Here is a 13,929-nt window from a genome sequence, read left to right as displayed (position 1 = left end):
ATGATCATAAAAGTGATTAGCTAATTAAGCCCCCTTGAGACGAAGAACACAACACAAATTACTACCAAAACATAAACACCTCATGTTCCTTAAAAAAAAACGTCCATAATTAGACAACTGCAAAGTGTTGAAAAAAATTATCAGTCACGTTGTAAAGGCTTTTAGACCATTATAGACAAATCAGTTTCACACCCCAGGTAAATGGATACCTTCATATGGTGTTTTATTTTATTTTATTTTTTGACGTGTGAGATATATCATGTAACTAAGAGATAATGTGTGTGTGTGTGAGAGATGCTATTATGATCATGAGCGGGGAGAGAAATGATAGAACCAATAAACGAGGTGAAGGAGCGCGAGTAAAGAATGAATGATGACTAGTGAGATTTGAACAGAAACTGTACTGTTTTTATTGTTTTTTTTTTTTAATGCATTTTTGTTGTTTGAAGGATGGACAAGAAGACTCTTAATTCGGTATAGTGGTTGATTGAATGACAAAGAACAATACTATAGTGGAGCTCCTTTGAAGGATATTATAGTATCGAGCAGATTGAAGTATAATGAACTGAGAGATCACATATGTGAACTTACTAAAGTTAGGTTAAGTTCAACATTATAACAATGGTAAAATATAAGTTGGATTATGAATCTCTTCCGGTGTACTTAATGGATCACGATGATGTTCAATTTCTCTTTTTGGAGGTGGATTGTTCTAAACCTCAGATGTTCATAAGTATTGAACAAATCTATCAATAGACAATCTTTGAAAACAGAGAGAGAGAATACTAATCCATGTGTGGAGGCAGGTGATATCATTACTACTGGTGATAGTGAGATGGATACTTTTCCATCGGTGGTCTCATGCATCAACCATGGGATCCGTTTACCATCCAACATAACTCAAATAAAAAAAATGATCGTAATGATGAATGGGATGCATGTAGAGAAAATTGTTACCTAGAATGCATGAGGAAAACCGGTAGATTGCACTTTATAGTATATTTCTTGTTTGTTTTTTGCCTTCTTCTCGTACGTACCGACCTTGTCTTTTAATGCTTTTTGAAGGTCACTGAAGATTCTATCCCATAAAATATGTCCCAAATCGAAACTATTGAAGTAGTCTAGGTCCTCTACATCCTCCGATGGTGATTTATAAACACTACTTTTTGTCTTGATTTTTCCCATAATCTCCAACTCAATATAATAGACTAATGTAATCTTGAAAATGTTTGGGCCATTGTTGAGCTCAAACTCCTTGTACCATTCTTCAAAGGTTGCGGGGTGCATTTCTGTCACTAATAAAATATTAAAGTAATGTTCATAGGGATTCAATAACTTCAACATTATGAACTAGTTTAGTAAGTGACCGCCACAATCCTGTCACTAAGGAACTCTTCTTTGGAGAATTTGACGATCTTCCTGTTCAAATCAAACCTCATGGAATCTCTTCTATCGCTCTGTAGCTCCCTCAATAAGATATGATGAACTAGAGGATTTTTGAAGACTATGTCCATATCCACGAACTATTCAAGCATGATCCTCTTGAACAAGTCAAGTTGCCTTTCTATAAGCTTTTCTTTGACTATCTTATTTGCAGTCCAATGTTAAATAATAAGCTTGTAGCTTGGCTGGAAAATCGATCTTCAATGAAAATCTTTAGATTTATAGTCATCTATTGATTCGTATAAACAAAACAAAAAAAGCATAGTTGGGAAAAAAAAGAAGACAATTTGGCTTAAAATTGGCACTTCTGCAAAACTCTTGTTCCTCGCTCTCATGTGCACTTTTGTTTCAACATCTTGTTCCTCTTTACCTTATCTTGATACTTGATTCTATTTATTATATTTGGGTACTCTCTGAGCCTCTCTCGCTACTTCATCTCGATGATTGATTCCCACTACTCACTTGAAACCTATTTTGCTATTCAGGTTAGAAATGAAAACCCTAACGCCATAAAAAGCCAATGAGAGAGCACATGAAAAGGAATTAGAATTAAGTGTTACCTTTTGTGATAGAGAGAGAAGAGAGAACTGATGGGAATGAGTTCGCTAGTACTGGTTAAAGATCGAGAACGATAAAGATGGTAAAATCATAGTCAAATAAAAGTCGTTTGAGAGAATGTAGAAATCGCTTGATGTATGGGAGAGCAAGAGAAAGTAATAAGAAATGAGAGAGAGAACACCAACCCAAATTTTTTTTTTTTTTTTTCTTGTATGACGATTAAAATTCATTTAACACGATCAAGTGTTATGAATGAAAATAGAATAGCGCAAGTGAGATATTGGAGCGAGAGATGAGAGCGAGAATCAATACCAATGATTGAGGTTAGCCACCGAGCGTGGTTCTTGAGGTCGACGCGTTATTTTTACAACATGTTGATGCAAGTAGAAGATTAAAATTCATTTGATTTTAAAGCGTGGGCCAATTTTCATTTGGGTCTCTGAAAATGGGTCATCTGTACACAAAACCCATTAAGATATGGAATGAAAGATGTGTCAACTTTATCATTGTATTTCAAAAGGTTCCAATAGACCTTTGCACTTTTAACTGTGTTCTTAAATCAAACATTTATGTGATATTTGATCTTTTATTTTATTTTAAGTTTAGAGATTGATTTTCTTTTCAAAGCTGATATAATATATTGCACAAGAAAATTTCTTAGCTTACGATCAGGGCAAAAACTAAAACAAAACCAATATAGAAGAGCTAGAGCTAACAACCAAAACAAAGAAGCAAAACAAAAGACAAGCTCACATCTCTAGCTAGAAGAAACCATCGAAATCACAACAAAAGAACAAGTCCTTTGACATGTCAACTAGGTCTTAGAGGTTTACATAAAATTTAGACTCATTATCTCAGAGCGACAATTGACTGCAAAAAGGGTGACATCATCTCGAGAGAACAACACCAAATTAAGGAATAATCTGCAATATCTTTAGGCGACATTGACATCCTAGGCACCATCGGATCGTCCACATGACTAGACCAAGAGTGTAGCCCTTAGCCTCTACCATAGAAGAATCTTCAACAGTAACAGTAATTACTCCCTCAAATAGAGAGGCAACAACTCTATAACTTGGTCCCTAAAAAAGGGGTGGGGACTGAACCATCATGTATGTTATCTTCTGTAACTTAAACATGTATGTGGAGACATACAGGAGGATCATATTTAATTAATAACCTAAATAGTTTGTAGTAGATAGATAAGGCCAGATACCTTATCTTGGTGACACTACGAGTATGACTCGCTTTGTAGATGTTATTATTGACTCGCTTTGTAGATGTTATTATTGTTGTAAAGTGCTACAAATGATCTGATCCTGATCATTCATGTGGAGACATGTGAGCAGGGGTATTCTATACAAAGAAGTGTTGGGAATGGTGTCCTAAACCTCCTTGTAATCTCATAGTTTGTAAACTCTGTATAAACATATTATTACTAATAAAATAAGTGTTATTTTATAAGCATTTACTCAATCTAATAAATTAAGATCCGATGAATTTTATGTAAACTTAAACAAACATGTAGAGACATACAGTTGGATCTTGTTTAAATAATAACCTAAATGGTCTGTAGTACATGGATAAGGAGTGATACCTTATCCAGGTAACACTACGTATATGGCCCACTTTGTAGATGTTACAAGTGTTGTAAAGTGCTACAAATGATATGATCCTGATCATTTATGTGGAGACATGCGCGCGGGAGTATCCTATACAAAGAGTTTGTATAAGACCGGACCATGAAATGATTAGTCTCTTTATATAACGTCGTTGATAATAGAGACTTACGTTTCACTAGAATGATCATAGGTGACATGACCTGAATCCTGAGTGAGTTGGGAACTACTGCCTATGAGGGCGGTTATTTGATTTGTATAGGTGAAAGTGACCAGACTGCCAACTCAACAAGCCTACCATTTTGGGGATTCGTCTGATTGGGAAGCTGGGAACTTAGCTACATAAGACGGAATTCACTCCTTCCCCAACGTAGGGGTAAGTAGATAAATTGCTCCCTTAAGGGCTGATTCGGGGTCTTGAACATAGTGGCCACACCCTCTCTTGGGAAGAGAGGACTCAGTCATAGTGGAACTATGACTTATTGTTCATTACAGAAATCAGTGGTACTTAAGAAGTTAGATGTAACTACTGGGGCAAAATGGTAAATTGGCCCAGTTGTACTTACGAGCGATTTGTGAAGGGTCATTGCACTATTGATTGGTTATATCCAACGGACACAGAAATACATCTATAGTGCGAAGAGTGCAACTATCGGTCTTTAGTGGAGTGCCCGACAATTGATGAATGGTGGATATCGTGATTAAAGAGTTTAGTCAGTTATTCACGTACCGTTGGAGCTTCAAGCTATAGGTCCATAAGGTTTCCTTAGTAGCTCAATAAGTTCAAGTTGAGAATCAGTTTTTGGGTTAGTTTGAAGTGTTCAAATTAACAAGTGGAAATTTGATTATATATGATATAATCAGATTGATTCAATTATATGTGATATAATTGATATAATGTATTTGATATATTATTTGATTGGAGGAATTAATATAAATATGATTTATATTAAATACCATAAAATAGAAAAAGAACAATGGTTTATATGTTGCATATGATGCAATATTAAAACTATAGGTTATAAATATAATATGATAAGTTAGTTATTATATTTATTTATAATTTATTAATTATATGATAATTAATAATTCTTTTTCTCAATAACCGATTTGAGTAGGAGGTTACTTGCGGTTTTATGGTAACTGCGAGATAAAAAGAAAAATAGTTTTCAAAATCATTCATTCGAATCATTCTCACAAAAACACTATCGAGTAAAAAAGTTTTACTACACGATAGTATAACAAACGCTAAATGATCAAGCGTTGAGTTACTATACGACAGTACTCGTCACTACACGATTGAGTAGCAAGTCTATATGATATGCTTCTTCTACACGATCGTTTGATTGCATACTCGATTGTTTACATCCTCCTTCCCTCTATCCAAAGTCACACAAAGCCCACAACTCTTAGATTCTCACACCGAGAATACCAAGGTAACCTTTATGGTGGTGTCTTATTCTGTTCGAGGGTCAAGGGTCGAGTTGTACTCGATTGTGATCGAGGATTTTCCAGTTCGTGTTGTTTGCTGAATTTCTCGTTGCGTTCATGTTGTTGGACGCATTGTTGAACGATCGAGGGATACGTGAAGAAAGGGTTCTTCAAAGGTATTGTTTACTCGATCCCTTGTTTGTTCTTTAAGAAGCATGTTGTAATTTAGTATTTATGCATAATCGTTTCTGTTAGCCTGTAAATGTACGTGTTCTTTCTCAATGGAGTTTGGAACGATCCGCTTCTACTTACCGGTTCTCTAATTTTAGAGTTCCTTCATTTGGTATCAGAGCCAGGTTGTTTTGATATTCCAAATTCCATTGATGTATTGAATGTCATTTACAATCTTGGTGGGTTTTAAGTATTTTACAATGCATTTAAGTGTTAAGTGTGTTTATGAATGTGTTGATGGATAATTTCAGGATAATTGCCTCTGTTTAAAGCTTTCTTTACGTTTACAAGTGTTAATTTGTAAGAGCCCTTGCTTTTTGGGCATAATTAACAAGCAATCGAGTCTGTATTCAAGTTTTTGTTTGTGTTTGAGTCATTCATGATGAGGCTTCAAAGACGCATGGAGATGCTGTTTGCTTCGAGGAAGAAGACCAAAGGTTGGTCGCATTGTGTAGCCCAGGCTAAACGATTGTGTAGAAAAGTTCTACTCGATCGTGTAGTATTTACTAAACGATCGCATGGCTGATGCTTTACGATCGAGTAAAGAGTTTACTCGGTCGTGTTGTATTGGCTACTCAATCACGTAGACATTCGGGGTAAACGATCGCATAGAATATATGACACTCGACGCATGGCATGCGCGCACACTAAACAATCGTGTAGTCCAACATGCTCATCGCATAGTCACTGGCTACTCGATCACTTGGTATAAGATACTCGAAATTTGCTCCTCGATCGTTCAGACGATTATGCTTTATCGCATAGTCGTCGTCTACTTGATCGCTTAGCATGTGTTACTTGATGTGCGCTACACGATCGTATGGCCTTCATGCTTCATCGCATAGTCCAAAGGCACTCGATCCATGCTACACAATCGTTTAGACTCGATAAGCGTTACTCGACGATCATAAGAAGTTGTTAAACTATCAAGTGACAAGGTTTCGCTGGGCGGTTCAAGACCCGGTTAGCCTGTTTGAACCGGTTGACTCGATGCTTTATGTAATAGATAGCTTTTCTTTTTCGATTTTGAAGCTAATTATTCCGGTCCATCAATTTTATTCAATGTACATAAGATGTATATTCATTTATATGGCATAATGTATGACATATAGATTTAAAACCTACCATAGGACATGCATTTTATTCATGCATCATTTTTATATTATAAGTATTATAATATAGTAGTTTGCATGATTAAATTACATTAAAGCATGCTCATGTATCATATAATATAAGAGTGATAATATATGCATGCATTAAGCATATCCATGCATCATCTTTATATTATAAGTGTTATAGTATAAGAGTGTATGAGAGTATGTATGCTTAGTTCATTGCTTGTGATATATAAAAGTTATATATAGTAATGAATGAACATTGCATGAAGCATGACACTTAGGTTTATTTATAAATATTATAAATACCCTTGTGGATGTCTAGCTTAACAATGTAGTTGATTTTGATTGTTTCATTTTTTATAAGTGTTATCATTAATAAAATTAGAATTAAAATCAATAACCAAGAGTTGAATACAAACTTAGGTAAAATCTTTTTTAAAAAAGTTTTAAAATTTGATTAAGATAGACCTAAGATCACGGTTTTAATGAGATTAGAAACCTAAATTTAATCTTTTAAATTGGATAAAGCTAGGTACCTTATCTTGGTGACACTATGGATACGACCCGCTTTGTAGATGTTACAATGTTGTAAAGTGCTATAAATGATCTGATCCTGAACATTCATGTGGTGACATGGAAGCAGGGGTATCTTATACAAAGAGTTTGTATAAGATCGGACCACGAAATGATTAGTCTCTTTATATAACACCGTTGATAATAGAGACTTACATTTCACTAGAATGACCATAGGTGACATGACCTGAATCCTGAGTGAGTTGTGAACTCCTGCTCATGAAGATGGTTCCTTTGATTTATATGGGTGAGAGTGGCTAGATTGCTAACTCAATAAGCCTACCATTTTGGGGATTCGTCTGATTGGGGAGCTGGGAACTCAATTTCACAAGATGGAATTCACTCCTTCCTCGATGCAGGGGTAAGTAGATAAATTTCTCCCTTAAGAGCTAATTCCGGGTCTTGAACATAGTGGCCACAACCTCTCTTGGGAAGAGAGAACTCAGGCATAGTGGGACTATGACTTATTGTTCATTAGAGGAATCGGTGGTACTTAGGAAGTTAGATGTAACTATAGGGGCAAAACGGTAATTTGACCCTGTTATACTTACGAACACTTTGTGAAGGGTCATCGCACTATTGATTGGTTATATGGACATAGAAATATATTTATAGTGCGAAGAGTGCAATTGTCGGTCTTTAGTGGAATGTCCGACAGTTAATGGATGGTGAATATCGTGATTAAAGAGTTTAGTCAGTTATTCATGTACCGTTGGAGCTTCAAGCTATAGGTCCATAAGGTCCCCTTGGTAGCTCAATAGATTCAAGTTGAGAATCAGTTTTTGAGTTAGTTTGAAATGTTCAAATTAACAAGAGGGAATTTGGTTATATATGATATAATTAAATTAATTAAATTATATGTGATATAATTGATAAAATGTATTTGATACATTATTAGATTGGAGGAATTAATATAAATATGATTTATATTAAGTGCCATAAAATAGGAAAAGAACTATGGTTTATATGTTGCATATGATGCAATATTAAAACTATAGATTATAAATATAATATGATAAGTTAGTTATTGAATTTATTTATACTTTATTAATTATATGATGATTAATATTTCTTTTTCTAAATAACCGACCTTAGTGGGTGGTTATACACGATTTATGGTAATTGTGAGATAAAAGTAAAAACTTAAAGAAATACTTGAAGAAAAAGAGTTCGTGCTGTTCAGACACGTTGGTGACTGATCAAGGGAAATACTTGAAGAAAGAGTTCTTCAAATGTATTGTCACTCAATCCTTTGTATTTGATTGAGGAAGCATGCTGTAATTTAATCTTTAATGCATAATTTGTTTCTATATGATTGTAAATATTTGAGTTCTTTCACAATGGAGTTTGGAACGATCCGCTTCCGCTCAAAGGTCCTCTAGTTTTAAAGTTCCTTCAATTGGTATCAGAGTCAGCTTGTTATGATTTCCAAGTTCCATTGTTGTATTGAATATCATTTACAGTCTTGGTGGGTTTTAAGTATTCTATAATGCATTTAAGTGTTAAGTGTGGTTGTGGATGCTGTTGTTGATGGATAATTTCGGGATAATTGCCTTTGTTTAAAGATTTCTTTACATCTCCAAAATTTAATTTGTAAGGGCCCCTACGTTTTTGGGCATAATTAACAAGCAATCGAGTTTGTACTCAAGTTTTTGCTTTGTTTGAGTCGTTCGTGATGAAGCTTCAGAAGCAAGGAGTTATTGTTCGCTTCGAGGGAAAAGATGAATTGTTGGTCGCATCGTTTGGCTTAAGCTAAATGATCGTTTAGATTTGGCTATGCGATCGTGTAGAAAAGTTCTACTCGATCATGTAGTATTTGCTAAACGATTGCATAGCTAATGCTACGCAATCAAGTAAAGAGTTTACTCGATCATGTTGTGTTGGCTACTCGATCGAGTAGATGTTGGGGGTAAACGATCACAGAGTATATGATACTCGACGCATGGCGCGCACGCTAAATGATCATGTAGGCCAGCATGCTCATCGCATAATCACTGGCTACAAAATCACTCGGTATACGATACTCGACGCTTGCTCCTCGATTGATTATACAATCATGCTCATCGCATAGTCGTTATTTGAACGATTGCATGGCATGAGTTGCTTAATATGTATTGCACGATCGCGTGGACTTTCATGATCATCGCATAGTCCTTAACCATGCGATCAACGCTACACGATTGTTTATACTTGATAATCGTTACTCGACGCTCTGAAGAAGATGCTACACGATCAAGTGACGAGGCTTCGCCCGGGTGGTTCAAGACCTGATTCGTCTGTTTGAATCGGTTGACTCGATCTTTATGTAATAGTTAGCTTTTCTTTCCGGTTTTTGAGGCATAATTATCCCGTTCCATCAGATTTTTTATTTAATGTACATGAGATGTATGTTTGTTTATATGCCATAATGTATGACATATAGATTTAAAACTCACCATAGGTTATGCATTTTATTTATGCATTATCTTTCTATTATAAGTGTTATAATATAGAAGTTTGCATGATTAAAATTACATTAAAGCATGCTCATGCATCATATAATATAATAGTTATAATATATGCATGCATTAAAGCATATTCACGTATCATCTTTATTATAAATGTTATAGTATAAAGATGTATGTTAGCATGTATGATTAGTTCATTACTTGTTATATAAAAGCTATATATTAGTAATGAATGAACATTGCATGAAGCATGACACTTAGGTTTATTTATAAAAGTTATAAGTGCCTTGTGGATGTCTAGCTTAGCAATGTGGTTGATTTTGATTGTTTTATTCTTTATAAGAGTTATAATTAATGAAATTAGAATTAAAATCAATAACCAAGAGTTGCATGCAAACTTAGGTAAAATCATTTTTTAAAATAGTTTTAAAATTTGATTGAGATAGACCTAAGCTCACAAATTTGTAATGAGATTAAAAATTAGATTAATCTTTTAAATCGGTTCAATAGGATTAAATTGATTTCAATAAAAGATTAAATTTGTAATAAATCTATCTACAAGGGACTTTTTGTCTAAGGCAGATTCTGACTAGGCTGGGGTATTTAAGCTGACGGAAATGGAACACCCCTACTTGGGAACCTACCTGGAAAGGTGAATTAGATATATAATGAGACTAAACATTTCATTGTCAAGTCTTATACAAACTCTTTTGTATAGAATATCCTCGCTCACATGTCTATACATGAATAATCAGGACCAGACCATTTGTAGTACTTTACAACAATTGTAACACCTACAAAGCAGGTCATACTCGTAGTGTCACCAGGATAAGGTACCAAACCTTAGCCATTTACTACAGACCATTTAGGTTATCACATAAACATGATCCACCCATATGTCTCTACTACATGTTAAGCTACAAGATAACCTTAGATGTTAGTTTATTGGTTTTGGTTAATGCAACAAAATGTGAAATAAAATATCATATATTTTATTAGATAAACAATGAGTTTGTTCATATCATTTACAAACTATAGGACCATACAAAATTTAGGGCATCAACCCCAACAATCTCCCACTTGACCTAAAGCTAGTGAGGTGTACAATATAGTCAAAATACAAAGTACACAAATAATAAACTAGGGCATAACACGCATCCAATACAAATCTCCCACTTGCCCTAGTTTAAACATGGCCTGTCCCATAGACCTATACTCTGTAGGCGACCTTCAAACACCTTAGTCATGAGGGCCTTTGTAAACGGATCAACAACGTCGTGCTCCGAAGCTATCTGCGTGACAATCACGTCCCCTCGATGCACAATCTCTCGGATGAGATGATACTTCCGCTCTATATGCTTCACGCGCTTGTGACTCCTAGGCTCTTGTGAATTAGCCGCAACACCACTATTATGACAATAAAGTGTGATGGGATTTAACATGCCTGGAACGATTTCCAGACCAGTCAAGAATTTCCTGAGTCAAACAGCTTCCTTAGCAGCTTCACAAGCCACTACATACTCAGCCTCTATGGTGGAGTCAATAATGCACCCTTGCTTGGTGCTTCTTCATACTACTGGCCCTTCGTTAAGAGTGAACATTGATCCTGATGTGGATTTCCTAGAATCCTTATCAGTCTAAAAATCAGAGTCTGTGTATCCTGTAAGGATTAAATTCTTAGAACAATACACGGGCATGTAGTTCTTCGTTCTCTGTAGATACTGGAGGATGTTTTTAATGACGGTCTAGTGATCTAATCTTGGATTAGATTGATATCTACTGACTATCTCCATTGTATAGCAGATGTCAGGTATAGTACATAACATCGCATACATCAAACTGCCCACAGCTGATGCATAGGGGATTCGTCTCATTTTCTCAACCTCTTGAGCTATCTTAAGACACTTTTCCTTAGACAATGTGCCTGAAAGGCAATAAGCCCCTCTTGAAGTTCTATATTGAATATTTGACAAACATCTTGTCAATATACGATGCTTGAGATAGAGTTAGCATTTTGTTCTTTCGATCTCTAAAGATTTGAATACCTAGAACAAACTGAGCATCTCCCAAATCTTTCATTTGGAATTAGGTCCCTAGCCAGTTTTTAACTTCAATTAGTAAACCTACATCATTCTCAATGAGTAGGATATCATCTACATATAACACTAGAAAAACTACTGAATTATTGATGATCTTCTTGTATACACAAGACTCATCAACGTTTTGATCAAAGCCATAAGATTTAATTGCAGTATCAAACCTTATGCTTCAAGATCGAGAAGCTTGCTTCAGCTCATAGATTGATTAAGCTTGCAAACCTTTTTCTCTTGACCTTGAATCCCTCATGTTGCTCTATGTAAATGGTCTTCTCAAGATTGCCATTCAAAAAGGCAGTCTTGACGTCCATCTGTCAAATCTCATAGTCATAATATGAGGCAATGGACAAGAGTATTCTGATAGATTTTAGCATAGCAACAGTTGAGAAAGTTTTCTTATAGTCAACTCCCTCTATCTGGGTATAATCCTTTGCCACTAATTTAGTCTTGAAGGTTTTCACCTTCCCATCAACACCTCGTTTCCTCTTCTAGATCCATTTACAACCTATAGGTTTAACCCCATCAGGTTGCTCGACAAGATCACAAACGAAATTGAAGTACATAGACTCCATTTCGAGATCCATTACTTTGATCCACTCATCTTTGTCAATATCCTCCATTGCCTTCTTGTAAGACAATGGATCCTCAACTTCACCATCAGCTACCATAGTCAGGATTTCTATTAAACCCATATAGCGAACAGGTGGGTTCACAACCTTTCTACTATGTCGAGGTTCCCTCAACACATTGAGGTGGATTTGACCTACTGGATGATCCAACTTCAGCAACTCTTTCTGAGGTACTAGGTTCTTCAACAACTCTTGTTGAAGATTCAGTAGTTTCTTTGGAAATTTCATTCAACACAATCTTACTTCTTAGCCTGTGCTTCCTTATGTGATTTTCTTCAAGAAAAGTAGTGTTTGTTGATTAGCCTCAAGCACGTGTGTTGGGCAACCCTAGTTCTGAAATGGTGTAAACTAGCTTTACGACCATTACATAATTCCAAAGGTGTTCCAGCAAAACTCTTAGATGGAACGCAGTTCAGGATGTACGCTGCAGTCTCTACTGCATAGCCCCAAAACAAGTCAGGTAAGGAAGTATAACTCATCATTGACCGAACCATGTCCAACAGGATTCGATTTCTCCTTTATGATACACTATTCTGCTGAGGTGTGCTAGATGTTGAGAGTTGGGATACTATTTCATGTTCTATCAAATAGTTTTAGAATATCATATCCACAAACTCTCCACCTCGATCAGATTGAGATGCTTTAATCGTTCTGTTTAATGCATTTTCAACTTCAGCCTTGAATTCTTTGAATTTTTCAAAAGATTCAGACTTATGTTGCATTAAATAAACATACCTATATCTTGAATAATCATCAGTAAAGGTGATGTCCCCTAGCTTTTACATCCATCGGACCATAAATGTCTGAATGCAATAGCTCTAAAGGTTCTTTGGCTTTGTGACCCTTTCCAGTAAAAGGTCTCTTAGTCATCTTGCCTTCAAGGCATGGCTCACACGCGGGTAAAGATTTTTCTTCTAACTCACTTAGAAGTCCATTCTTCACCAGCATCTCAATCCTATTGAGATTGATGTGTCCTAACCTCAGGTACCAAAGTTTGGCATTTTTTTTAGGAGAAATTTTAAGTCTTTTATGTTGAGTTACTGTAGTCTTAAACATTTTTGTGTTATGGAGGGCATTAGTTGCTAACGATCTTAGCACATAAAGATTATTTTCCAGTTTTGCAGAACAAATATTAACACCATTTTTGGAAATAAACACTTTATTTACAATGAAATTGATACAGAATGAATGTTCAAGCAAACACTTTACAGAAATAAGGTTCCTTTTTAAATCAGGAACTACATATACATTTTCTAAAATAAGAAATTTGTTTTGTAAAGTCAACCGGAGACCTTCCACTGCCACAACCAAGATGACGTGTCCAGTTCCAACCCGCATCATCATCTCACTAGATCTAATTGCCGCCATGAACTAATTCCTTGAAATGAAGAACAAACATGGTTAGTGGCTTCAGAGTTTATAATTCAGGCAGAATCATCATTCTCTACTAAGTAGGATTCCAATACAAGTAAATCATATTTACCTTGCTTGGCCTTCTTCTTTTCTGCCAAGTATTTGGGGCAGTTCCTCTTCCAATGCCCAACTTGGTTGCAATTTGCCTTTACAATCTTGATCGATTTTCTGCCCCTTTGAGCGCTAACTACTGGGTTAGCTTTCCCCTTTCCACCCTTCTTCTTCTTCCATTTTTTGTGCCAGAGGAAGAAGGTACAGACTTAGTCCCAGTGGTCGAACCTTTGTGGAACTTCTTAGAAAATGAAGCAGCATTTGCTTCACCCTTCTGTTACTTGCTTTTCATCAAGGATTGGAAGGTTTGTAGCTCATTG

The sequence above is a fragment of the Benincasa hispida genome, chromosome 12, assembly GCF_027475165.1.
Source record: "Benincasa hispida cultivar pf3 chromosome 12, pf3_genome.v1.1, whole genome shotgun sequence".
Lineage (NCBI taxonomy): Eukaryota > Viridiplantae > Streptophyta > Magnoliopsida > Cucurbitales > Cucurbitaceae > Benincasa > Benincasa hispida.
The sequence above is the reverse complement of the archived record's forward strand: the minus strand, read 5'-3'. Positions refer to the sequence as shown.